The sequence below is a fragment of the Chrysemys picta genome, chromosome 3, assembly GCF_011386835.1.
Source record: "Chrysemys picta bellii isolate R12L10 chromosome 3, ASM1138683v2, whole genome shotgun sequence".
NCBI lineage: Eukaryota > Metazoa > Chordata > Testudines > Emydidae > Chrysemys > Chrysemys picta.
This window is the reverse complement of record NC_088793.1, coordinates 86,935,986-86,963,326: the sequence shown is the minus strand read 5'-3', so window position 1 is coordinate 86,963,326 and position 27,341 is coordinate 86,935,986. Positions and strand designations below refer to the sequence as shown.

General features: G+C 41.7%; 1 protein-coding gene across 6 annotated transcripts in view; it reads left to right on the top strand.

Annotated features, from left to right (window-relative positions):
- The first annotated feature begins 6,330 nt into the window (after window positions 1-6,330).
- FYN (FYN proto-oncogene, Src family tyrosine kinase) overlaps window positions 6,331-27,341 on the top strand; it is a 188,175-nt gene continuing 167,164 nt past the window's right edge. Inside the window, exon 1 of one of the 6 annotated variants that reach the window (XR_006176222.2) lies at window positions 6,331-6,774. The gene's annotated coding sequence lies outside the window, so the exon portion shown is untranslated. The remainder of the gene's footprint in view (window positions 6,775-27,341) is intronic. The other 5 variants (XM_065590250.1, XM_042857701.2, XM_008164940.4 and 2 more) reach the window with 5 other exon arrangements.

Genomic DNA, 27,341 nt, shown 5'->3' with positions numbered 1-27,341 from the left:
TCTTTTTTGGTGGTTCGGGTTCTGTAGTTTTCGCATCAGAGAGTTGCTCTTTTAAGCATTCTGAAAGCATGCTTCATCCCTCTCAGATTCTGGAAGGCACTTCAGATTTTTAAACCTTGGGTTGAGTGCTGTAGCTATCTTTAGAAATCTCATATTGGTACCTTCTTTGCGTTTTGTCAAATCTGCATGAAAGTGTTCTTAAAATTAACGTGCTGGGTCATCATCCGAGACTGCTATAATATGAAATACATGGCAGAATGCAGGTGTAAAAGATGCTGTTGTCATCATGAACAGGTCTGACTACCAAAAGGAGACTGCCAGGCAAAAGAAATAAGGCAGCCCTCCCCAAAAACCTTTGCAGAGGATTGCAGACTACCTCCAGGAAAGCCATATGTGAGTCTACAGCTGATAAAATATACAAAACTAAAATCAGAATGGATAGAAGCCCTTGTCTCACAGTATAGCTCTTACAGTGTAAAGGCAGAAATAGGTATAAGAAAGATAAAGGACACAGGGTGTGATGCTGGTAAACCAAGTACCAGATGTAGCCACAGCTGCAAGTGTTAGCTAAGAACTGACAAACTCACACCTGGAAACCAAACATATACACCTTGGAAATGCTATGTGCAAGGAAGCTCATCTCATGGACTGGAGGGCCAAATGTAAAAATAAAACAGGGTCACAAGAAAACGTTTAATCTCTTTGCTGTTTGAACTCTCACAGCAACCCCCAGGGGTTACTCCAGAGTCCATCCTAAAAGACATTTTGAATTGACAGATTACCATCTCGCTGTCATTTTTGGGAATCATAGGTGACAACTCATTTGTGTGTACATGTTTGCTTGCTTTAGCTTGTAAATAACTCTAATTTCTTTTTCCTAGTTAGATAGTTTATTACAGGATTGATTACAGGCATTTTCTTTGGTGTAAGTTCTAGGGTACCAATTGATTTAGGATAAGTGATTGGTCTCTTGGGACTGGAAGCAACCTGAATATTTTGTTGGTTTTGGTGCAAGTAACCATGTAGGGAGAGGTGCCGTGCAAGTTATGTAGCTGTACTTTTTGAAATAAATAAAAGTTGGATAGGGTTACCATTCGGCCGGATTCTGATGAACATGTCCAGCTTTTTAAAGTTAAAAATAGCATCCGGGGGGGATTTGTAAATGTCCGGATTTCCCCCCCATGCAGAGCGTGCGCGGCTGACAGGACAGCCGGCCAGATCGTGCCACTCACACGGGGCTCTGGCAGCCAGAGCCCCTCCTCCGCTTCCCCCTCCTCTCACCTGCAACTTGAGATCACTCCCCTCCTCTCTCTCCCTCCCTCCCCCTCCCTGCATTCGCAGATCGCCGGCCGGCCGTTCGCCTCGGGCCTCCGGCAGTCTGGAGCTCCTCCCCCTGCTCCTGCTCCTGCTCCCCCTCCCCTGCTGCCCAGCGCGCCGCTCCACAGCACTCTGTTCTGAGCGGCACGGTAAGGGGACCAGGGGGTCGGAGAAGGGGCAGGGAGGTTCTGGAGGGGGCAGTCAAGAGACAGGGAGCAGGGTTGGATGGGTCGGGAGTTCGGGGGGGGCGTCTGGGGGTTGGGGGTGTAAGGTTTTGGGCAGTCAGGGTACAGGTAGGGGGTAGGATCCTAGGGGGGCAGTTAGGGTGGGGGGGGGGTCTCAGGAGGGGCAGTTAGGGGACAAGGAACAGGGAGGCTTAGGTAGGGGGTGGGGTTCTGGAGGGCAGTTAGGAGCAGGGGTCCCAGGAGGGGACAGTCAGGGGACAGGGAGCAGAGGGGTTTAGATGGATCGGGAGTTCTGGGGGGGGGGACTGTCAGGGGGTGGGGAGTGGTTGGATGGGGCGTGGGAGTCCCTTGTGTCTGTCTGGGTGTGGGGGTGTGGATAAGGGTTGGGGCAGTCAGGGGACACATAGGGGGTAGAGTCCTAGGGGGCCAGTTAGGATGGGGGGAGGGTCTCAGGAGGGGGCAGTCAGGGGACAAGGAGTGGGGGGGGGAGGGTTGGGGGTTCTGAGGGGAGTGGGAAGTGGGAGGAAGTGGAAGGGGCAGGGCTAGGGCAGGATGGGGCGGGGCTAGGGCGGGGCTCCTCCCATCCTCTTTTTTGATTGTTGAAATATGGTAACCCTAAAGTTGGAGGACTCCTGTCAGATCTCCCCAATGACTCCTAAAGGTAGATGTCTTGATGTCAGCTCACAATAGTGGTGGAGGCCAGGGGCTAACACCAATAGAGTGTGTATATTAGGCCAGCTACCTGCTTCTGACAGCTAGACCATTTCAAGAAGCAACTCACCATCAAATCTTCCCTCTCCAGTAGTGGCACTTCAGCAGGGAGGCAACTCACTGGGATAGTGCTGGTTTCTATAGCCCTAGGATAGTCTGGAGTTGCCATAAAGAATTACCACAGCAACTCCTCAGGATGCTAGAACGAGGCAGTTGGCTGGCCTTCAACTTTGGAACTACCCTCCCCCTCATCCCCCCCACATCCATTTTGGCTGTACTAGCCCAAATCATTTAACTTTCAGGGGCACATAGCCAAGCAAATCTATTTACCCAGGCTTGTGGCTGATGTGGTATTGTTTGGGTCTGTTTTCATTGACTGGTTGGCTGGTTTCTGGTTTGGGATGAAGAGCTGCTGGTTTTGTTTTATTTTCTTTATGCAATTGTATTTTTAATTCAAAGCATAAGCACCTAAAGCCTGGGACAGGCATTCTTCTTTTTTAAAATACAAATTAAAATAAAAAATGGTATGTGTTTTGCTCCACTCCACACCACGCGGGGAAGAGGGCATTTGGCCTATTGATTAATTGCTGTAGTCTCCAAGATCTATTAACTTTTGGAGAGTTAAGATTGTGCAGGGCCCTGCCAGAGTGCGCAAGGGAGGAGGTTTAGGGGACAGGACACAAGAAGGCTTCACCTTGAACGACTTTGTAGGGGCCAGGCATAAACCTTGCCATTGCATTGCCTGAGATCAAGCTCCTGGGATTTCTAGCTTCACTGGAATCCCCAAAGCTTGCAGGGGCATAGTTCTATTCTTCTTCCACATTGCTCTAGCACAGCAAAGCGAGACTGCTACTGGAAAGAAAAGCACCCATTGCAACTTTTCAAAGCAGGGGCATGCATAGGAATAAAAATTTGGCTGCTTTTGGAGGGGCATTTTCTGTGCCCTCTGCGGCTAGAGGAGCTGGCTCTCCCCCCACTCCCACAGCTGGAAGAGCTGGCTCTTCCCCACCCCCACCTCCACAGCTAGAGGAGCTCACTCTCTCTGGGCAGCAGGAGGAGCTGGGTCTCCCTGCTGCAAACCCCGGCCTGTGGAGCAGGCTCTCCTTCCCTCCTCCCCCCCGCCCCCGTAGCCGGTGGATCTCACTCTCCCCTAGCAGCCGGAGGACTTGGATCTCTCCCCACAGTCCCAGGGCCAAAGCAGTTGTCATCTCCCGCCCCAGCCCGGGGCCAGACGAGTTCTGTGCCCCCCTAACCCCTGCTTGATCCCCCCTTGCACACGCCCCTGAAGCACTGTGCCTGCCTCATGTACAATGAATGAAATCTTGGCCTCCTGGAAATCAATGGGAATTTTGCCATTGACTTCAACAGAACCAGGATTTCACCCAATATTTCTGAGACAGTGCATCTCCACACTTCTCCCTACCACTAACACTGATTTAGAGCCACAATATAGCCCTTAGAGTTTAAGATTAAGATTGCATCTATTGTTTACCTGTTTTTCATTGTATTTGTTTCTCTTCTATATTAGTTCAACTTGTTAATGTTTATAAACTCGGTAAAAGTAAATTTATTTTATGTTTACGACTGTTGCTTGCAACTAAGGCTGTGTCTACACAAAAAAGGGTTTGCTGGAATAACTATACCACCAAACTCTCTTAGCAGAAATGAAGTTTATACAGAGTTTTTTAAAAGTATAAAAGATCCTTGAGCAACAGAAGCTCTACTGGCAAAAGGACTTTTTTGCCAGTATAATTGCATCTACACTAGAGTATTTGCCAGCCTACCTATATAGATTGGAGTGTGATTATTTTTTTCATATGCATTACTATGCTTGTAGCTCATAGCTATGCTCTTAAAACTTTTAAGTATATACCAGGCCTAAATATAGAAAAGTCATATTAAGTACTGGTTTAATTGAGACCGGGAAGGAATTTGAACTGTTACTTAAAATCCTGATAATTTTTGTTTGTTTGTTCACGCTTCTGTATTCAAATTATAACTTAAGCAACAACACCGTAGGCCCTGTATAAAGTTGTGCAAATAACTGATTTTTCAGTTCACTGGCAGTTCTGAAAAAAAATCAGTTTGAGTCCACATGAATTTGTGAAATGTTTTGGTTGATCCGAATCTGCATTTTTTGGCAAAAAAAATGGTTTTGTTCAAAATTTTTTGCCCAACTGTGGCCCAACATAGCCCACACTTTGTGCTCACTGACTCCCATTGGTTTCAAAAGGAGCTCCACATACAAAATCACTTTATGTGCACACCAAGGTCCTAAATTAAAATGAACAGACAAAAAACATCTCTACAGAAATCCAGGAAGCTGACATATTCTTGTAATCACACTGCTGTGGGCAGCCTGATAGGAAATAAGCCCTAAATTGAACATATTAAGACTATAATTCCATCAAGAAATTCTTTTGACATCATAAATCAATAAGATCAAATGCTTCACTGGGTTAAATATCAGAAACCCGAGAGGAAACATTTAGAGGGTGTAGTCTTATTAAATATAATACAAATTTAAAATAAGTTATTCCTGCAGATCTTATCTCTTGTTTTCTTTTTTCCCCACTTCTGTATTTCACCCCTCACCCAGAGAATCTTAATGGAGAGCTCAGCAATGTTAAGGGAGAATAACCTCTAAAATATAAGGAATGTGTGACAGTCAGATGTACTCATCTGTTGAAACAAGAGCATCTGAGGTTACTGTTAAGGGTTTGCTTTATAATGCGAGTTTGAAGTTGGGATACATATTGCTTTTCAATAGGTGTTGGAGGTGGAAGTGAAAGCCGTAAGGAATGTTGGAGTGTTGGTGACAGTGTAGGAGGCAATGTGGGAGTGGCAAGGAACACAGGAGACTTTTCCCTTCATTTGTTATTTCCATGGTTGATGAAGTGTGTCCTTATTCAACCAAAACAAAGTTCTTGTGTGTTTATTTACACTACTGTACTTCCTGGAAGCCCAAGTCAAGAGCAGAGTGGGGAAGGGGGCCCTGTGCTACATGCTGTATAGACATAAAAGTAGACACAAACTCTGTCCGGAAGAGTTCATGACCTAATAATATCAATCTCTATAAAGTGCTTTGTGATCCTTGGATGAAAGGCATTATATAAGTGCTAAATATTTGCCATTAATAATAATCACAATACATGAAAATGGTTATAACCACAGTACTGGTGAGAACAGTACATTTTACTGGTGGTATTTGCTTATATATTGCCAATCCCAAGCCATCAAATGTCCTAAATTGTTTATTTGTTTGTTTGACTAGAATGTTATTTTTCTTTTCATTCTTGTTTCTGAATTTTAGGATACATTTATTTAATATTTACCTCTGCCACCATGAGGCAAGAGACTTGTTTTAAAAATAAATGGGAACTGACAGTCTCATATAATCACAGGACACCGGGGCTTGTGCTTTGAGAAAAACACCAAATATTTCAAGTGAGCAATAAAGAGCCGGCAACACTGTAACCTCACATTGCAAAATATTAGAATATGGATGGGCCCTAACCAACACCCTCCTACTTGCTCCCCCCGCCCCATATATGAGGGTCCAGAATCCAGCTTTGATTTGAAGAAGGTCATTAAAGCCGCAATGGGCCTATCCAAGCCCCCAGTTCCGAGCTCCTGCATTTTTTTCTGGGGAGAAGCGGATGGTTTAAAGCCTCCAACCCAGGGTGGCTGGCACAATTTTGATAGTGGAGGTGCTGATGAGGGAAACCATACATTTGGTGTTTATTATTACTACTTCAAGCCAGAGGGTGTGGCAGCGGCACCGCTACTTTCAGCCCCACTGCTCCAACCTTCTCTGAACTTTGCTACCTGCCCCCTACACTAGTCAGAATGGAGATCGATCCGGTGCCCCCAGCCTCGGCGCCAGTGTGTTACTGAAAGGGATAATTGCTGGGATTGCAAAGCACAGCAGAGCAGAGGGGAGAGCGACCGGCAAACGAAGGGTGCTGTGCCTGATACTACAGCTCTTCCAAGGCACCAGCCCCACCTAGACACCCACCCGCTGCAAGCCGGGGACGCCCAACCTAATCCATCGCACCCCAGCTCCTCCTCTGCTGCCGCCGCCTGCCAATAACTGCGGCAGCCCCCCCAACCGCTGCGCCTCGCTATAGGCCGGCTGGGGCTGCCAGTCTCGGGCCGCCCCCGCGGCGGGGGCGGGGGGGACCCGGCTACGGCGAAGCAGCGCGAGTTGGCCGGGGGCGCGGCTGCGGTTGCGCCATCTGTCAGGCGGGGGAGCGAGCCGGAGCCGGGCTCCGCCGCTGTCGCTCGGGAGGGGAGGACGCGGCGAGTCGGAGCGACGACCCTGCGCGCCCGTCTCCCTCCTTCCCCCGGCTGCAGCCCGCGCGCCGCTGCCTCGGCTCCCGGGGTCTTCGCTGCCTGGGCGCGGAGCCGCCGGAGCTCGCCCCGCTCCTTGCTGCGCCCGTGTGGTCCCTGGAAGAGCCGGCGTTGGCGGGCGGGGAGGAGTCACCTGGGGAGGGCCCCCCGCCGCGAGGGGGATGCTGTGAGCTTGGCTTCGCCGCGCCAGCCCCGCGCTGAGCTTCAGGTAAGGGAGCGAAGCCCCCGGGGCCCCGGCTACGGCCCGGGGAGGGGGATGCTGCGCCGCCGGCCGCTGCTGTGTTGTTTCCTTTGTGTGGGTGGCTTTCTCGGGAGAGGTCAGGGCAACGCTGCTGCAGGTGCCCTCCACCCCGAGCCCCCTGGCCTGGGCGTGCAGCTGGAGCCCTGCCAAGGGGAGCGGTGCCAGGAGGGGAGGGGGAGAGGCTGCGGATGCAAAAGCCTTGCATCAGTTTTATGTATTTTTCCTTAAACGTTTGTTTTTGGCTCCTCCTCCAGTAGTAGTTTACCCCCCAAGAAAAACCGAAGCTTTATTGTTGGTGATCTTGCGGGTGCTGCGGGGTTGGCCCTGGGGGTGGATTGTTGTGACCCTGCTGATGGTGAGGATGATGGGCGAGGGTAAGCCAGTTCTGGCAGAATATAACAGGCTTGCTGGGGGGAGCCCGTGGTGCTGTGCGGCTTGATCAATTCACGTTTCTGTTTAATGTTTTGTGGATCTGAAGCGCTCTAGAGGAGCTAAATACTAACTATGATGTAATCATTTAATAATTAATGCTCATGTGTAGCTGGGCTCTGACCCATGCTGCCATTCTCTTGCTTTGGACCATTTGCATGTTTTTGGTTTTGTCCCATTGCTATCCCCACCCCCATTTTAACTCTTGAACTACAGGCTGAGGCTTTATTAGTTACTGAGCTAGAAAGTGAGGTAACTGAGATACATCACAGGGCTTTATTTGCTGCAATTTAGGGGAGAGAAAAAGGGGGCGGGGGGAATAACAAATAAAACTACCCTTTATCCCTCTTAGATTTTATAGGATTTGTGTGTGTGACAAAGGGCTCTTTCAGTGAAGAGAGGCACAAAATGCCCAAGGGTGGTAGGATTTGAAAGGAGGTTTGCTTCTTGTTTCTTTCTCTGTTCCCTGGGGCTTCTCTCTCCCCAGATGAGGCCGCTGATTTGATCTCAATTCCTTTCCAGCCACATTTAGATTAGTGAAAGATACCAAATGCCACACCACGGGTGCCAACATTTTGCTGCATCTGCAGAGCTACAGTATATATGTAGTCAAAGTTTCTTTAATTATGTGAAATCTGGTTTCTACTGCCTCAATAACTTGCCTTGCTGCTGTTCCATGTGGATTTCCTTAATTCTAAAATGAGAACATAATAGCCTGATCCATTCAGTAGTGACTGGGGAGGGAGAGAGAGATGGGGCTGATGCTTAAGGAGAAGAATATTGTCAAGTGCAAGGGAACACACTGCAGTTTTTCATCAGTCATTTTGATACATTCTGTTTCTTAGAATGATTAATAACAGAGCAGGTTTGTAAGAAACACAGAGTATTGAAAATGGTTTTAGAGACCTTGTCGCTTTCCTGCCTGTATGCAGCCTCCTTACCTCCCACATCCTTCCTCTAACCACCCAAACGGCTGTCATACTCACCAGTTTTCTAAATATCTTTTAACTGGTACTCCCTTGCCAATGCTCTGAACAATTGCAGGTGAAGATCTTTTGCTTATATGTTTGTAGAGGAAGTGGGTTTGTTAGGGTTTTGTCTAGTTCCCATAGATAAAGAACAGCAAATTAAAGGGACATGTTAACTTGAAATAAAGACCATTTCAATAATGAATTGAAAGTAGTTTCCAGCACTACACTCACATGCTGAGTTTTGTGGTTTTACAATCACATTTTCCAATTTTTTTTAAAATGGGTTTTCACTCATCTGCTGTGACAGACTCACACAGAGATAACTGTATATAAAGTTCTGTTAAATAAACAAAGCAAACTAAGTGGGGAATATATAGGGAGGAAATGTCTTTTTAATATTTCAGTTATAACCTTTTTAGTTGTTTTTGTAACAATGGTGATTTTTTAAAAGTTAACCAAAAGTGGTTTTCTTGTTCCCCCCACCCTTGCCCACCAGTTGAAATCATCCAAGCCAGAAGTGCAGAAGATCTTGGAATAACAGAGAATTCACTCAAACCTTTAATGCTTAATGCATATTCTAAGAAAAAAGATTAGTTGAACCTAATGGATGTCAATTATGTATGATACTTACATCGGAATATTTTTTAAAACGTGTCTTGCCGAGATTCATCTTGGGGAAAAAAAAATCACTTTTAATATATTTTGTTACGTTTGTGACCAGTTTTTTTTCTCCATTAAAAGTAATGTGGCTTAATAGCTGCCTTTTCAGTTATTATGTGGGCTAAGCTTATTTCATTCCTGTTGTTCTGTAAACTCATGTGAGAAGCTCACTGGAATATTCAGATTGTTCTTGAGGGTTTTTTCTGTGAGCACCAATGCTAAAATTAAGCACTCATGCTAAAATATCTTTAAAAGTATCCATTTGTGAACTCATTTCAATACCATGTTTGTGCAATAGTAATGTTTTCCTTCATCGGGGTGTGTTTTGTGAGTTAATTAACTTTGACACTATTATACACCCTCAGCTCTGGACACACAACTGAAGTCATGCTATATTATCTTTTGATAAAGTGTGTAATGGCATAGGGATATTACTTAATTATAAACTTTAATATAACTTAACGGGAAATAGTTTTCAGATTGATTGAATACAGTCCTTATTAGGCAATAAAGGACACCTGCATATAGAGATGAAACAAAATACTAGGCAGAGCTGTCAGAGAAGATACTATGGGTACAATGGAAAACTACAAGTAAAGGTTATTTTTAACTTCTGTTAACACTGATATTAGATTTTTAAAAATCAAAACCAGTTAATATAAAAATTCAGAGTAAAATACAAAGAGTGTTGTAAAATCAGTTGTCTTAATATAGTTGTAATTGTTCAATAATTACATTGCATGAAGCATCTGAGTAACGTGGAGCATAGCATGAAAAGGACCTGTGGGGCCAGTGGCTCTATGGGCTTGATTAAAATGAACACCGGCATGATATGATTTGCATTGGATTTATGGTCTAATAAAAATTCAGTTAGACAAAGTTAAAACTACGTGGTCCCTCCATGGTGATTTAATGTTGTGTATACCTCACATGAGTGTTATATTTTCAGTTGTTAGAAGTTAGTTCTGCATGAAATATTATTACATGTTCAAAGCATTGTATGTGTCAGCTTATCACAGTTCTGCATTTAACACTGTGTACTCTTACTATGATCTTTCTTCAAGAGTAAGAGAACTAATAATGCCTCCCTTTCTGCCCCCCAAAAATTCACTGTAGTGATTGAGTCACTGCTACAAAAATAGGGCTTGACCCTGTCAACCCTTGCCTCAGTAGCCTCATTGAGATCTGGCAATTAAGGTCTAGTTCGGTGAATAAGGGTTTGCAGGATTTGGATCTATATGTTGCAAGTCAGCAATTTATTTAGTACATGATTTTTCAGAGATGCTGAGCACTTGCAATGCTAACTGAAGTCAGCAGGCACTAAAAGTTCTCCGCACTTATGAAAAAGGCTGTTATTTTACTTTACATTTATAAGCAACTGTCCAAAAAAGCATCTATCTTAGACTGTATAGTCCAGATCTTCAGAGCTCTGTAGGCTTGTAACTGCTGTTGGTTTCAAGTAGAGTTAGGCATATCATATCCTCAAGAGGTATTTGACTTAGGTGCCATTGACACTGACCACATCAAATGGAAGACCAGATTCTTATACACTTGTGTATGTGCTTAATTTTACTCATGCTAGCAGTCTCATTAAAGTTAGTGGGAATACCTTATTTGTAAAGGTAATCGTGTCTCTTCAGGAGTGGGGCCATAAACACAAAACTAATAACTTTGACCATATACATCAGAAACTAAGTAGGCCTTGCAGCAAAGGAAAAGTACCCCATCTCCTATCTAGCACTGGCTGAAGGATGACAATTCATTTTGCAAAGGGTTTTGAAATTTAGCTTCATTTCGAATCAGAACAAAACCCTCAAAATTCTGCACAAAGGAAAATTGCTAAGCTTTTTTTTTTGTTTCAGGGCAGTTGAGAGACCTTTTGTTTCAGCTTGCACTCTTTTTTTATTTTATAATGTATAATTTCAAATTTTTTGTTAAGTTTCGGGGGGGGGGGGGGGGAAGTTTTATTCCAAAAATGCCGGAACAAGATGTTTTGATGTTGTCAGAACATTTTGATTTTTTTGTTCCGAAATGAAACTTCTGCAAAATTGAAACTAATCTTGTGACGAGTTTCAATTTAAATGGAATTCCACTTTCCATTGGAAAATGGGTCTGAAATTTTTCCAACCAGCTTTGCCCCCTGAATTCCATGCCTTAATCAACGTTCCTGCTGTATGTCCCCCACCCCCAAAAAATGCCCCATAAAAATGAGGCTCACAAAAATAACCTGTTTGGGCAACTTCAGAATAAGAGAGGAAGTGAGTTTCAGAACTGGGAGGCTAGGAACCTATATCACTCGATATTGATGGAACTCTAACTTAAACACCGTGGAAGCCTAGCACGGGGAGTGAGACTACTAAAGGACTAGCACAGAGTTGGACCCAAGATCTTTATTTAGCGTAAAACTTTTTTTAAACTGAGAGGATGACATTAACTCCAGCAAAGCCTTATATCTAAAAACATTCTTCTGCTACACAAATAACTTTGTAGAGTTTTTGTGGGTAAGCAAATGAATTACACAAAAATATCTTTAAGCAAAGAGCAGCTCCAAGGATTGTAAATACAATGCTTTATGCTGAGACCCAAGGCAATAAAATAAACTATGTATTGCAGTTGTGAGGGCTGGAGGCAAGCAAATAGAAGGGAGGATGAAAAATCCCTCAAAGTAGCAGAAAGGGAGGAGAAGAGCCAACATAATGTGCTCCCTCTTCTCTTGAGCCCACATAAATCCATGTCCATTCCATGCTGTAGGCATGCAGTAGTTGTAAGGAGCTGGAAAAAGTGGGGTTAGGAAGTTGCTCCTCTGTGGCATGCTTATCTCTGAAACAGGTGGATGTCCAGTGAGCTGTGTTGCCAGGGGAGAGTGCTTCACATCATCTAATTGCAGTTTGCACTTTCCAACGCTATCCTAAAAAATTGTGAAGAACTTTGTAGGACAGCGTAAAGGAAACTCTGTAGCTTAGTGCTAAAATATAGGGCGCTAGTTAAAACCTAGAGCCCTCATTGTGAAAACAAGGTTATGTTAATCTTGAATCATAGGGCTTATGCTTCAGATGACTCACAAAGTGTGAGTTCTAAAGCCTTAAGAAGCCCTTTTAAAAATATTTTGCTAAATGACAACATTATGTCACTTGTAATGAAGTGACTGAAAATTGTTCTGAAGCTGAACTGACAGTAACAGCATGATGTGCATAGAAGTAGGTGAGAGCCTAAAAAAGGTAGGAGAAGCATCAGAGGCCAAGGAGATACCTGGATGAAGAGGTGAAGAGATCAAGGAGCTGAAAAGCAGCAACAGAGAAAAGGAAGGCTCATGCAGAGGTGATGTCTGAAGAATGTAGATGCAACACAGAAAGTCCCTTTCCTTATATTTTAAAAAAGGAAGGGGGGGGGGGGGAAATCCAGTTTCATGGCAGAGACTCTTCCTAAGTCCTTATTTGAGAGATTTAGGCGTCCATTTTTGTATAGATTTTTGTCAAAGCTTCCATTTATGTGCAAACTCAAATCAGCAAGTTTTAAGCGTCTGTTAGCTGGATTACTATTTAGAAGAGTAGTTTTCAACCTTTTTTCATTTGCGGACCCTTAAAACATTCTGAATGGAGGTGCGGACTTCATATGGAAATTCAGCCTGTGGTCTGCAGACGGCTACCATAGAAGTCTTAGACTGAAAACGGACTGAATAGAAGTCAAATATAAATGTTGCATGCGATTGGCATGGCATTTGACGCAGCGTGAGAAAGGGTACTAAACTGTGGGCTTCTATGGTAACAGCAACACTTGCTGGTCAAAACCTGGATGTGGGGCTAGTCACATACTTTTGATCAGTCAGGAAAATGGAATATCTTTTCTGGGATCTGAAGTTTTATTTTCATAGTCACCTTTCGCAGTCCCCTTAGACATAGTCTCCAGACCCCCCCATGGGTCTGATGACCACAGGTTGAAAACCACTGATTTAGAATATAAAGACAAATGGGACTTTCACTGCATCTCTTCTATTTTAGAATGATGAAGACTTCAAAGAATGTAACTTTTGTTGTTCAAGCATAGGTTTTTGGGCCACATTCAATGAAGTTGAGTCCAATTATGTCAACAATGATCTTGCCCCTTAACTGTCAGGAATACGAACTAAGATGTGAAATGCAGCTTATGGCTTACGTGCCATTTCAGAAAAAGAAAATTTCTCAAATATTTCTGTGTAATGTTTACAGAGTATATGGGGTGATAAAAGTCTTGTCACAAACAGGTTCCCATAAATTGCAGAATTCACTTAGAGCTATACCACTTGTGCTATTCCAAATTCATGGTTACAAACCTTTATATTGTATGAGCATGCATTTGCAATTCAGGGTGATGTTTTCCAGATAATCACCCAGTTTATAAATGCTTTGATTTTTTTTCCATTTATGAAATATGAATAAATATTACCTGAACTTCAGCAACAGGGTAGCTTGAGGAATCAAATCTCCACATAAAATATTTTAGTTCCCCAAACCCACCTTTTCTGGTGTTGGTTGGTGAAGATATAGCACTAAAGAGAGTGCTCTAAATCAGGCTTGCAAAATTCTGCAAATCCACTAGCCCAAGATGAATGTAGTGGTTGGACTATTGGAGTGAATAAAATATCATTAGTCTATGTTTTTAATCACTATCATAGTAAAGAGAAGATGAGTAGATGTGCATCAACTAGTAAATTTTGTGACATATTAAGCCCTTCTTTTAATTAAGTGGTCCATTATTTGTACAAAAATAACTTAGTATTTTAATATTTACTCTTTAAAAGATCTCCAAGATATCGGTTTGCAAAAAGATGAAGTATGCCACCAGATGTTTCTGCACTGTTCATAGCACATCTTGGCATTTTATAAAAAAGATCATACTGTCAAGATAGCAAAAATTGGGGTTAATGGTAAATTTGATAACATTGAGGCTGAGGCCTTTGATACTGTTGTGAGGAGTACAGTATAAATGCCAAGAGACTTTTTTTAAAACCCAAGGAGAGTCTTAGCAGCTTCTGCTATTCTACAGCACTTTAAATTTTTCTCTAGTATAAAATAAATAAATAAATTAGCACTGTTCAAAATGTGTTGAATATTTCTGACATGCTTGCATTCTTACTCATTTTTGTGTTGTATGCATTTGTCAGGTCTTCATTTGTCAAGGTAGTTCCTGCTTTGGAAACATTTTTTCACAAGTATATTAGTGAAGGTTGATACTGAGAACTTATCAGCCGACATCCTATGACTCATGGGACAGCGTTAAGTGTGGAGTAAAGGTTGTCAGTATTTTACATGTTCAGTTTTGATTCACATTAATTCTCCCTAGACTTTGCTTTATACTAATTAATTCCCCATAAGTTGTCCTCAGCTGGTCATTATTTTACAACTTAGCATAAGACAGGAAGGTGAGATATATTGTTTTGTCATCGGGCTGACACCATTGCTACTGACAGGTTTCAGAGTAGCAGCCGCATTAGTCTGATTCCGCAAAAACAACAGGAGTACTTGTGGCACCTTAGAGACTAACAAATGCTCTAATAAATTTGTTAGTCTCCAAGGTGCCACAAGTACTCCTGTTCTTTTTTCCATTGCTACTGTAACTCATTGACTTTGTCTGTGAGGATTACAGCAGGTATGATGAGAGCTATTAACTCCATTATTGTTCAGAGTGAGAAACTTTGTAACTATGGCTGGGTTTTTCTTTATAAATACCTCACTAAGAAGCAATGGGTTTGATATAACCACATCTACATGGGTAAGTGTAAGACTCGGAATAAAGGCCTCTACCTTTCCAGTAGGCAAGTTATACTCTTCTGCAAATAATGTCTGTCTGTCTCTCTCTCTCTGTTTTTTTTAATTGGTGAGGTTAATGGCATTTTACCTGGTTTTTAGTCCATCTTGTAGATGGGCCCTCTTGGAGTCTCTCACTCTCTAATCTGTTAACATGCTAAAACAGGTTCTCTGTCTTATATTTTTACTTTCCCAGTGGATGGGGATATATTGCTATCTGCTTGTTCGAATGAGAGAGAGGGTGTTTAGGAGACATGGCTGCTTCTTTCCTCAGTCAGCTATTCATAGAATATTATCAGGGTTGGAAGGGACCTCAGGAGGTCATCTAGTCCAACCCCCTCCTCAAAGCAGGACCAATCCCCAGACAGTTTTTTACCCCAGTTCCCTAAATACCCCCCTCAAGGATTGAACTCTCAACCCTGGGTTTAGCAGGCCAATGCGCAGTCATCTTAAATTCTGTGCCTCCATCTTTTCTACTTTACAAAAAAGGGTAAATTAACTTATTTTACAAATGTTTTAAGATCCTTAGTGTGAAGGTACTATTTGTGTCCATCAGTTTTACTACATTCTAGCATTAGTGATCTACAGTAACTAGTGCTGAGAGACCCTCCAATGGGTCGGCTTGAATTCCTAAACCCCACAGTTCATCCAAATCCCCTATGAATATTTTTAGTTTGGAAATCTAAGTAATAGAGTTGCTTGCAAGCAGTGCCAGATTAACCTTTTGTGGGCCTGGTGCCAAACATATTTGTGGGCCCCCAAGGGAAACGATTGTAAAAGACAGGAGATTGACACAGAAGTTGTCTTTGACACAGCTGCACAGGTTTATTTGCAATATTTACAAGTTTCAGTTGCAGATGGAGGTGGCTGCCACTAGGGTACCATCAATTTTACCCTAGGGCAAAAATAAAATAAATTGTAAAAGAAAAAATACAAAATAAAACACAGTGGGTAAAAACTGCTAACAAGACCCTTGCACTTGCAGCTGAAGGTGATGAGGTTTGTGATGGTCCTTAGCTCCTGTGAGAGTTTCGTGCCACAATCTTGGACCAGCCCCTGAGACAGCTCTGTCTCCCACACAGACAAGCTTTACCCTATGGGTAGAAAATTATCTTGTGCCTGAGTAGCGAAGTTGTAAATCATGATCTTCATCCTGGAGTTTCAGGCAATCTTTGAGATATGCTGGGCACAGGCCATTCAGCATGAAGTGAAATACAGTTATTTTAAAGCAAGTTCAAGAGCTCAACAGAAAATGCTCATGGGAACACAGCAGAGAGAGGAAAAAGGAAACACACTCCTCTCCATGCCTGGTTGGAATATAATAACTCCATCATACCCATCTGCATTAAAAATGATTACAGGAGCAATCACACTCTTCTCATTCCCCATAAATAAGCCAAGGCTCATGGCGCTGCTCCTTAAAAGGTCACAGATCATGTCAGGGCACAAATCAGAACATCTTTCTCTCTCTGACAAGGAGCATTCCCCATCCCTTTGAGTCCCCCTTGCTGAATATTCCTTTCAGGAGTCAGGGAGGTTGGGGCTGCATGTTTGGGAAGCCGGGGGAAGGGGAGCAGAACAGATCAGACAGTCTCTGGGACTTCCAACCAACTTGCTTAGGTCACCCATACCCTGGGGAGGCAGACTGTGCATGGGTGCCCAGCGGGCACATGGCCCCGTGCCTTGCTGAGAGATGGCACCCTTCCAACCATAGCACGAGGTGCCTAGTGAGTAATCACTTTCCCCTTACCAGGCCTGGGCACCGAGAAAGTTGGACGTTCAAGTCCCACCCGTGTTTGGAGTGAACTTGGAGGGCCAGTGCCCCCAGCTCGTGCCAGGCTGCTGAGTCCCCCCTCTTCCGGGGGCCTGCTGTCCTCCCTGCACCTCACCCAGAGGGGCACCCATCTTGCAAAGAAAGGGGCGCAGCCAAGGGGCTGACCCACAGCCCTCAGCCACCAGAGCCTCGCAGGGTCATTCCAGGCAGGGAAAGGGGCTCAGTGGGCACCTTGCTTCCCCTCCGCGGGCAACGATGACTCTGCATCCAGCTGCCAGCCACAAAGTCCAGCCGAAGCCTCTGGGGGCACAGACGGCGGCTGCCCCAGGACCAGGTGCACTCAGCAGCCTGGCCAAACAGAGCTCCCAGGCTGGGCTGCCCCAGTACTGGTTATGGACCTCTTCTGTGTGTGGCCCCGGCACTATTGTAAACCCAGTACTGCTCGCAAGATATTCAGGTCAGAAATCATTGGGAATTTCCTTTCTTGTGGTACTTCTAGGGCCTGGATGAACTCAGGAAGCAGAGCTGTGAGACAACATTCTCTTTGTACTTTAAATCTCTCATGTGTTTTTAAAAAAAAAAAAAAAAAATCAAGTTTGGATCCAAACAAGCGCACTCATCCTTACTGCTATGTACTATACTCTGGATGCAACACATGTAGAGTAAATGGCATGTGTTAGATTAATAATGCACATAATGTGGTTACATTATATAATATTGTATCATAACGACTCTATTAACACTTAAGAGAAATTTCAGATTTTTTTATGCTAGTGCTTAACTTTGATTTCAAACTCCCAGAGTTAGGGGTTTTCTTGGTGGTAAAGATAACTAAATGAAAAGGCTGACTGAGAAAAAAGCCCTCAGGAGAACAATCTTATGAAAAAAGAATCTCTTTTCCTTCTACCTTTTATGAATGAGGGGAACTAGAGGACAAGCACTCGAGTTGCCAGCCTTGCTCACTTAAGCCAGCATTACTGGCATGCTGAAAACTGGAGCAGAATGTCTAGTCCTAACATCCAAGCAGGGATGCCAAAACGAACAAAAGAAATTACAGATTAAAGAAAATGTAAGGAAAACTGTGTGCCTCATCATCTCTGTTCAGTCACTATGTATTGAATAGTAAAAGCATCCAGTTTATAAGAGAATTTATTTCTGTGTGAGTTTGAGAGCAGCTCCAGTGGCTCTCCTATAAGACGTAGAAATAGAAGATGGTTGTGGGGGGATTGGGTTTGCTTTTTAAGTTATTTTTAGGCCCTCTGGTGTCGGTCTGGTTGATGTAATGATATTTAAAGATGTGTTTAATGTTTTTATTGTTTCCAAAACTTTACAAAACAAAACTTTTTCAAGAGTTAAGTGACTTGATTTATGCATTAGTAGGCAGAATATTAAAGGCTGTATTTGATTTTTTCCCTCAACCCAGTTTTTAGTTTTGATGGTGAGAATTGCTGTTTGGAGTTCGTCTTGTAATTTTTATACTTACTATCACATGATTAATTGAATAGTGGATGGTGTAAGGCCCTTGAATATAATATTCATGATGATCTCATTGAGCACTCATTTAAACCATTGTAGGGATATATTTTTTCCATGCATAAGAATTTGTCAAACAAGCCAGCCAAATTATGTCTTTGTGGTGAACTGTTTAATGATGTGTCATGTAAACTACATCTTACTAAAGTTAGATTTAATCCTCTTATGGCTAATATAGTTCAGTAGAACTATTTGGTGGGGTTTTTGTTTTGTTTATTAATTGGTTTCTTAGCAAAAATGTGTTCTTTAGCCAAAACTTAAGGCCTAATCCTGCACTTATCAAAAGTAATGGTGAGTTTTGTCTTTTTTACTGTGATCCAACATCTGACTCCTGGAAGGGGAGGTGATATATAAAGAATAAACTTACTTTATTGCACGAGCGAAGTGACCTAAAAAAGATTGACGGTTAAATGTATGCTTATTGTGCATGTTATGTTAAAATTTAGAAGACACTCACTACCTGATAGTAAAACTTGTTTTAAAGTCTAGTATTAGGCATAAAAAATACATATAATTACTTCAGTGTATCTGTCCTCCAGGAGGAGGGATTACTGTAATGCTGATAGGGAGTTGCACCTTTAACAACTGCCCAGACTTGTGATCAGAAGACCATAACATGGTAAGAATCTGCACTGCAGTTATAAGACTTTATTTCTAAACACTATTGCATCCTTCTTTCAAATCATGTTACAATGAGAGGGAGAATACTTTTTGACATACTACATATAGTAATGCAACTCTGCAGACGTAGGCCATATATGTGCTCTTGTATTTGACAAATTGTATAAATTTCAAATCATTATGTAAATTGATTTAATGTTGTACAATGACATAATTGAAAAATAGTTGCTGGTGTACTCCAAAGATGAAAAAGCAGAGAGAGGCTTACTTTGTTCCATGTTCTTCTCAAAACCTATGTGACAATGCAGGGTGAGTTCCTATTTCTGCTTGCTTAGGAAGACTTGCTAATGGTTCCACCATGTATGTGAGTAATCTGGCCATCCCAAACTTGTGACAGTGTAAACTTCTTATAGTGCCATCAGTTTATTAATATTCAATACTTGTTTTGACTGAGGAAATGGCAGTCAAACCAACATAACAGATTTAAGTTAGAGTTTAGGATTACTGAAATGGTAATATCACATGGAAAGTGATTTGTAGAGCATTCTAGTGAAAAAGTATTGAAGTGTCACTTTAAAAGAAAATGTCACCTACAATAATGCATTTTACTTTAGATTTTCTTTTAACTGTTCATGTAGTGATTTTTCTTTAACTATGTTAGTATAACTGAGGTCTGTTTCTAGAATGGAGAAGGGTGTTGTTTTTATCAGAGGCCTATTATGGAGTTCTTCCTGGAACGTACAGTTTTCTTCCCAAATTTTAATTTAGTAAATTTAACAGGCATTTTGAGAGACATCCTCCAATGGTACAGTACAAGTTGTCATAGCTCCACTGAAGCTGCTGAAGCTCAAACAATTGACTCCAGCTGAGGATCTTGTCCCTCCATGTACTTTGTAGTTTTTTCTTATTGCATTTTAAAACTCTTTTGCTATTTAAAGGGGCGGATAGCATGCCAGTGTTTGTTTGTTTAAAATGAGTAACTTTGCACCCAGAAACATTTGGGTTTTTATATTGTGCTGCACACAACCTTGGCATTTTGCACTAAGCAGTTTTCTTGCAGCATGCAGTAATATAAACTGAGGCAACAACTTAGTACCACGGTGATTGTTTTTAGTAAAATAATGAAGAAAATACATTATCCACTAAAAGAGGCATTGTGTGCGTGTTCTGTTTATATCCCTGTGATAGTTATTGAATAGGATACTTAGTAAGTCCACTTTAAATGTCACATTCAGTAACAGTTTGAATCCTCACATCTAACAAGCGTGCAGTTCCAGTGTCCCAAATTGTGAATGATAGTACAGTAATATATTGAGATTCTAATTGATCAGAGGGTTTTTAAGGGTTTCAAAACTTTAGTAGCATATGTTATATTATCTGACTAACATAAATACATATCCCAATATTCAGTGCAGGAAAAAAATGTATTTAAGATACAACCCTTACTCAGCAGCAGTATTTCCTAAGTGCCATAAAAATTTGGTTTCCTGACATACTGAGTGAATACCAGTCAGAGGATGACTACCATCCTTCTAATCTGGGTCAGTTATGAGAGGCTACAGACCTGCTGTTGCAGAGAGTCTTGGATAGAGAGTGAGCCGTACAAGGAGACTGAGTTGGTATTTTATGCCTACTTCCTCTTTAGTCCTCATGTGTCCTATAAAAAATGATTTGGCGAAAGCTGTGCTGAGCCAGTGCTGTGCGTCATGGACCCAAAGCCTGCTTGCTCCTTTGCTCCCTATTTCTACTCAGTATTGAGAGAACCTCTTTCTCTCCCAAAACACCCAGGCAGGCATGAAAGGATGCAGCTGTAGGGAAGGGAATGTTTGGCTTGGCTTTGGTTTGGGGGAGGGAAAGGGGGGAAATCAATATCCTCTCTAGCTCCCTTACCTTCTGTCCCACCAGGGACTTCCTCTGAGTCCCTGTTCCTTTCTGGCTATTGCTGCCACTGCTTTCCTTTCGCATCTCCCCCTTATTATCTTTGACAGCTTCATAGTGGTCCTGATTGAACTATTCTAGGAGTCCTGTCAACTCCTATCCACAAGCAAATCTGTCTCTGTCCTTGTATCCCTCTTGCCCGCCCACCTCGCCTTTCTCTAGTCAACTGATCTTTTAATATAAAGAACTTCTACGTACACCTCTACCCCGATATAACGCAAATTCTGATATAATGCGGTAAAGGAGTGCTCCGCAGGGGCGGGGCTGCGCACTCTGGCGGATCAAAGCAAGTTAGATTATAACGCCGTTTCACCTATAACGCGGTAAGATTTTTTTGGCTCCCGAGGACAGCGTTATATTGAGGTAGAGGTGTACTTGAATTGGCAGAAGTGTTTGAAATGGCCTTGGTCATAATACTGTAGAAGTACTTATATTCATCGATGATTAAAATAAAAAGTTGGAGTTTTATTTTATTTTTACACAGTAGTAGAGAATTATATGTTTACAATGTACAATTGTTGCTGTAGGATAAAATGAAGGGACCTCAGAGAAGTTAAGATGAGGGCCTTTAATAAGGGGATTAATGTAATCAAATAGCTCATTCAGGTTATTTGGAAGTATTGATGTATGGTGGGCCATAGCTCAGTTAAAGGCTAAATCAACATCTGTACTGTGTGGGAAAGACCTGGAATTTCAGCCATTTAGTATGACCAAGGGCCCTATCTTGACTTGTTACTGGGGCAAAACTCCCAAAGAGCCCTTAAAGAGGGCCAAATAATTGTCATGGTTTCTTTCTAAGCTCTGCTCCTGTATGAGTATGCCTGTCTTTTAAGAGCAAGTAGGCCTTCCAGAGCAGGGAAGTCATTTTCTGTCAGATATCTTATCTTGATTTAGGGAGTCAGTCTATTAATTGCCTTAGTGTACTGTGTATGTGGGTAATGCTTTAGATCACATAAAGGTTTGTTTGGGATAGGTTTGATATATGAAGGGGGCCATCACCTTATGCAAGCTTTGACTTAGCTGCCACAAAAACTTCATACAAAACTGTTTCTTAGTCACAGTTTGTCAATGAGCTGAAAGAGTGTGGAAAAGAGGATAGGGAGGATTTTAGAATTACTGTTTGTTTATATATTCTGATTAAATACAGTGTTTTGCCACAAGCTAAATGTTAGACAAGTTACAAAACCTGACTTTCCCTGAAGAGTACACAAACTAAAAAGAATGCAGGATAAATTTTTTTGGCAACTGACAGGAGAAGGAGGACTGGAAAGGATGGTAGGGGGATGAAAAGCTGAATAGATGGGATTTATACAGATCTTTCATAAATGATTTTTATTTAATGCACTTTATTGCTGGCAATTCTCAGAAATGAAATTAAAACCAACTTTAAAAATGACTTTTTAACATTTTTGAAAACTTTTAATAAAATTGAAGGAAACTTTAAAATGAAAAGTCATTTTGAACTGAAAAATAGAAGCATTTCATTGGGAAAATATCAAAATGAAAGGTGACTTTCAACACTAAAAATTCAGTAAAACTGAAACAAATTAATGAAACATTTCAGTGTTGCTGAATCTGTAACTTTGCTGAAAAAATGTTTTGGCCAAATAATTTCTCCCAGTTCTATATCTGCATACCTTTTCCTGCCGTAGTAGCACTTCATTTCAGTGTCTGAGGCACTGCTCCTGCAAACACTTTCTCTTGTAAGTTGTATGGATTGGGATCCAGTATTGCCAACCCCAAGTGTTCAGAAATTATGAGACTGACTTTAAAAGGATAAGTGGCTTTTCTTGGTGTTGTGCAGTTGTTGTTCTCTTTATTTGCCTTCTGGCTTTTGAGCCTTTAGGGTGCACCCTGGTCACATTTTCAGGTTTTTCTTTGCAACTATGAGGGCTGAAATTCTCATGTAATAGCAAGCTTCTAAGAGTGGGGTGGGGGCTCAAAAATACAGATATCATGAGGTTGATGATAAAATTCTGATAGATGGCAATGCTGGGAATGTAGGAATGCTTTCTCTGAAAGATCCAGTTCAAGTCTCCAAGCTTTGGAGCTGACAAGGAAGATAGTAATAACCTAGCCTATAAGACAAAGGAAATCTTGACCTGACTAGCTTTGGTGTAAAGTTATAACTTGCCTCTGTTTTTTGCTAATATTGGAAATTAGATACTCGAATGAGATTGTTTCAATCGTACAAAAACAAGCTCTATATTTATCTCCACATAACACACACACACATCTTTATTTGAAATGGAAAAGGTAATGTTGCTTTGGAAAGACTATATTAAAATCATTTTGGGTTCTCTTAGTAGTTTAGATATGCTTCTCATCATCTCCTTCCCAAATATCTCAGGGGGAAAAAAAGGATCTTCGGTTAGATTGGTGCACTTGAAAACTGCTATTGATGCTCTGTTCATGATGATAGTGGGGGTGGGGGGGATATATTTTAGAGGCGTGATATCTTAGAACTCGTCAAATACTCAGCTTTGGGTACTTTCTGGTAGTGAAAGAGGTGGTATTGGCAACTTGCAATTATCATGAACTTGGTGATGGTGGGGTTTTGTGGTTTTTTTGTGTTTTTTTGTATTGTTTTTAACGTGTGTTACTAGCTCTGAGTATCCGCTTTCATTTTACTTAAGTTTCTAGCTGTAATGATTGTAGAGAGAAGTTTCAACACATAAACCCCAAATGCTACAACATCAGAAGATTTAAAAGAAAGTTTCTTAAAATGTCATGATTTTTTGTGGGGCCTGACTCATGACTATGAACACTTGGAGTATGAAATACTGAAGATGGCATAAAGTCAGGCCTTTTGGCCTTCAGCGTCTGCTGCCCATACAGAAACTGCCAGCGAAAAGCTCAACTTTTTTTTTTCTTTACTGAGCAATGTAATTTTCTTTAACACCTTCCAGTAAAGGCTCCAAGGCATTCAAATTTTATTAAAGTGAAGTTTTTCCAGTTTGAGGTTTAGATATGTTCAGCATATAATGTACATTTTCAATATACTGTGTGGAGAACTAGTTGCTAGAGTCATTTTGTTGCTAATGAGTCCTGCATGCTTGGCTTATAACATACTGCTCTGAAAATGCACATGCATAAACTGGTGTAATGGAGGCTGATCCTACAAATATTGTTGTTAATGTTGGCAGATGTTCATGGTCAATATAGTGCTTTCTCTGTAAATAGCTGTTACTCTCTGGCAAGCAAATAGCTTATGAAGAGTGGATAAGGTCAGGGGCATTGCTGCATGTCAAGCAAGAGCAGGTGGGGTGAACCCAAATGCATTATTTAAAAGGACATGGGTGTGACTTTTCTCCATGGGCCCAGAAGGTTGCTCTTGCTTTCCCAGTGACTAAAAATATGTACAGTCCTGCACTGAACACCCCTCCTCCCCCCCCAAAAATCCCCTAAAGTTTAAAATCGTCCAAAATGTCTGGCCTGGACTGTTTAAGTGCACACACAAGCTTCAACATGTGCATAACTGAAATGGTCAGGAATGTGCATTGTCTATAATTTTGCTGAATCGGATATGTTAGATATGACAAATGACTCAATTTGTAGTAGATTAAAAAAATATTTCCGACAAAAAGTAGGATTCAAGGTCTCTCTAAGAAAAAGCCTCCCTCCACCCCCAACGTAGGGGCTTGTTATTGCAAAAACTATGCATAGTCAATGCACAAGGAAACAGTGTCAGTGGAGGGTCCCTCTGTCACTGGGCTTATTTGTATGTTCTTTGCTGCTTTTATGTCTCTCCGTGATGAGTGTGCAGATGGGGGAAATTGTCCTCTTTAAAAAAATAATAATGAACAGGGTTCTGTTACTTCCCCTCCCCCTTGCTATCAGTAACCAGTGAAAGATACAAAAAGAAGTGCTGGGCAGTTTGCCTTCTGGGCATATCTAGCAATCTAACAGTTTTTTGTTCCACCAGCCAGCTGCAGTACTTTTGTGCCTGAAAACAGATTTTTTGCTATAGATAACTTAAATGTAAGCAGAATTGGGCCCCATAGTATTTGGAGTTATAGACCTGAACAGCTTTAAGTCACATTGTTAATATTCAGAATGTTTTAGGATAGTGTTGTGTCTCAACTTTTATCCTTCACTTCCTAGAGGTTGGATATTAATTTTCTAAATAAGATTCAATTGCAGTTTTTCACTGTTGTATTGAGGAAATAACTAGGAAATTATCTGGTCTTTTTGAGGTGCTGGGCACTCTTGATGCCTATTTGACTTCAGTGGGCAGTTAAAGGCATTCTGTACCTTGCAGGGAAAGGCAAGGAGGGCAGAATCTTTAATTCTAGCCTCTGCTGGGATTTCCACCTGCATATTTTAATTTAGCAAAACTTCCATTAGCTTTGCTGGATAGGATTCTTGGATTGGGTCCTTAAACCGTAAGTATCACATTTGGTGAAACTTTCATGTTTGCTCTGTATTTTTAGCTGCAGTGGCACCTCTCTTCAGATTTGGTTTGCACACTGGGTACGCTTTGATGCCTGCCAACTAAAATAATCCCCTTGGGACAGAAGGAAAACCAAAAAAAGAAATTCCCCATCTATTGCTGAAATTTAATCAATGGGTGGGGGAACCCAGCATTTTAAAAACATATATTATTATTGTCTTTGGGGCGAATGAATTGCTTGTTGCCTCACAATTTTCTTGAGGTAGTCTGGTTTCTTCACTTCCTTTCACTAAAGTGTTGTTTTGTGGGCTAAAAATCAGCACATTTTTGTCTCACTTGGGCCTTGTCTACATGGGAAAGTTGTAACAGTTTAACATAAATTCATTTATAAACTGACATAGTTAAACCAGTGCAAACCCCTATGTGAATATTCATATTTCAGGTTGAGCTGCTAAATTTGGTTTAGTTTAAACCTGTTCCCAGTTAACTTAAACTAACCTTAAAAAAGCCTCTCGTATAGACAAAGAAGTGACCCCACAAGCGTTTCCACCAATGTAGTTATATCAGTTTAAATTTAGGTCTTTACTGTCTATTGGTATTGGTTGCTAGTATTCCTGTAAAGCAGATCAATTAGTTGCAACCACTTCATATAAGTGGGCAGCTCTGTCATTCATTGCTGTAAGTCTCTTGCTTTAGAGCAAGACCAGCTTGAGCAAGTTGGTCTATGCTACAGTCTTCTGTTAGCATAGCTATGTCTGGCAGGAGTGTGAAGAGGTGGGATCTCTGATGCACATAGTTGTGCCATCAAAAGCCTCAAGTGTAGATGCAGTTATACCCACAAAATTTCACTTTTATCTATGTAGCTTGTTTCATGCGCAGCTGGTGGCGGGGGTGGTGGAAATAAGCATAGCTTTGCTAATATAAAACTGCAGTCACATTACCAGCCATTTAGCAGTTTAGTATACCACTATTCTTATATTAATAGAGCACTCCTAGTGTAGACATTACCTTTTTCTTCACTGAGGCTAAGTGTTCAGGAATATCATTACTTCTATAATGGTTCTTTGCTTCTTCTGCTGAAGAAAAAATAGTAGTGCTGATATAGCACTGGGAGAGATTTTTGTGTGTTAAGACTTTCTGTCTACTCTTCAAATGTGGACATCAGCAGCATTCAGAAATAGCTCTGGGCAGGAGGAGCATTCTGGGGACTGGCATGCCTATATCTCTACCAAGTATCTGTTTGATTTAAATAGATATTTGCTATGGCCGTACTGGATATAGAAACTGTAAACGCTAGCAGTGTTTACTCAGACCAGGTCTGCAACCACAAAACATGTAGGAATGTTGAAATAGGAGAGGGTAGGTGCAGGGATAGATATTGATAAATCTTGCTTTTCTGAGAATAGCAGCCTAGAGTTGCACAAAATCATGTATTATGGCTGATCTAAAGTTTTTTCATTCCTATTTTAATAAGAAACTCATGTAATGGATGAGTCACGCTTACACCAGTTGTTCTGCCCCCCCCCCCCCCCGCGCCTTTGCTGTAGATAAAGCTCAGTGTGATGGAACTCAGTCATCTACTACCCAGGCATCTGAATGTTAACTATAATTATGCATATACACAAGTAGAACCAGTATACATTGCCTTTCTAGTGGCTTGGCCATATATTTTGGGATCAGTTTTATAGTCTTGCTTCATGGGTTGCATGAAAATACTCAAACTAGAACTAATAAGGAAAATCTAGACTGAATATTAGGAAAATTGAAGCACTGCAACTTAGAAACCTTAAAACTTGACTGCACCAACCACTGATAAAACTGAATTAAAAGAATAATTCAGCATTGGGTGGGGGGCGGAGAAGGGAGATGGATTAAATGACCTAAAAGGTCTTTCCTAAATTTCTGTGGTATGATTATTGTACATGGGGCAGATAGCACTGCCTTTTATTAAGGTAGCTATTAGAAGACTCATTTTTCAGTTTTATAATTTTGCCAGACTTGACTATTTGAGCTGAAATTGTCTGTGCTGCATGTCTTCCCAAGGCATTTCTATTTTATTTTTGGTCTTGGAATACAGCCAATATGGTTCAGCTGTTTCCAAGAACAAAGCTAGAGGAAAAATACATTTTTGTCCATGTTAAATCCTAATGATCATTTCTTAGGCTCCTAGATTGCCGCCTCCCCCAAAGTCTTTAAAGCAGGGACTTGATATTTGGCAGGGGGTGACGTTTGTGTCAGGGATGTACCGTTTGCTGTCCTTGTGAAAATCTGCCCAAATTTGGCTGAGTTATATGCCTTTGAAAAATTGTAGTTCACACATGTTCAGTGAGACTTGCTAGAGCTTCATAACTAATTTCCTGAAGATTTTGCCCATACTAAGTAAACTCCAGCCTGGGGCCGAGGACTTTCTCTGCAATTGCTGCTGCAGGCTT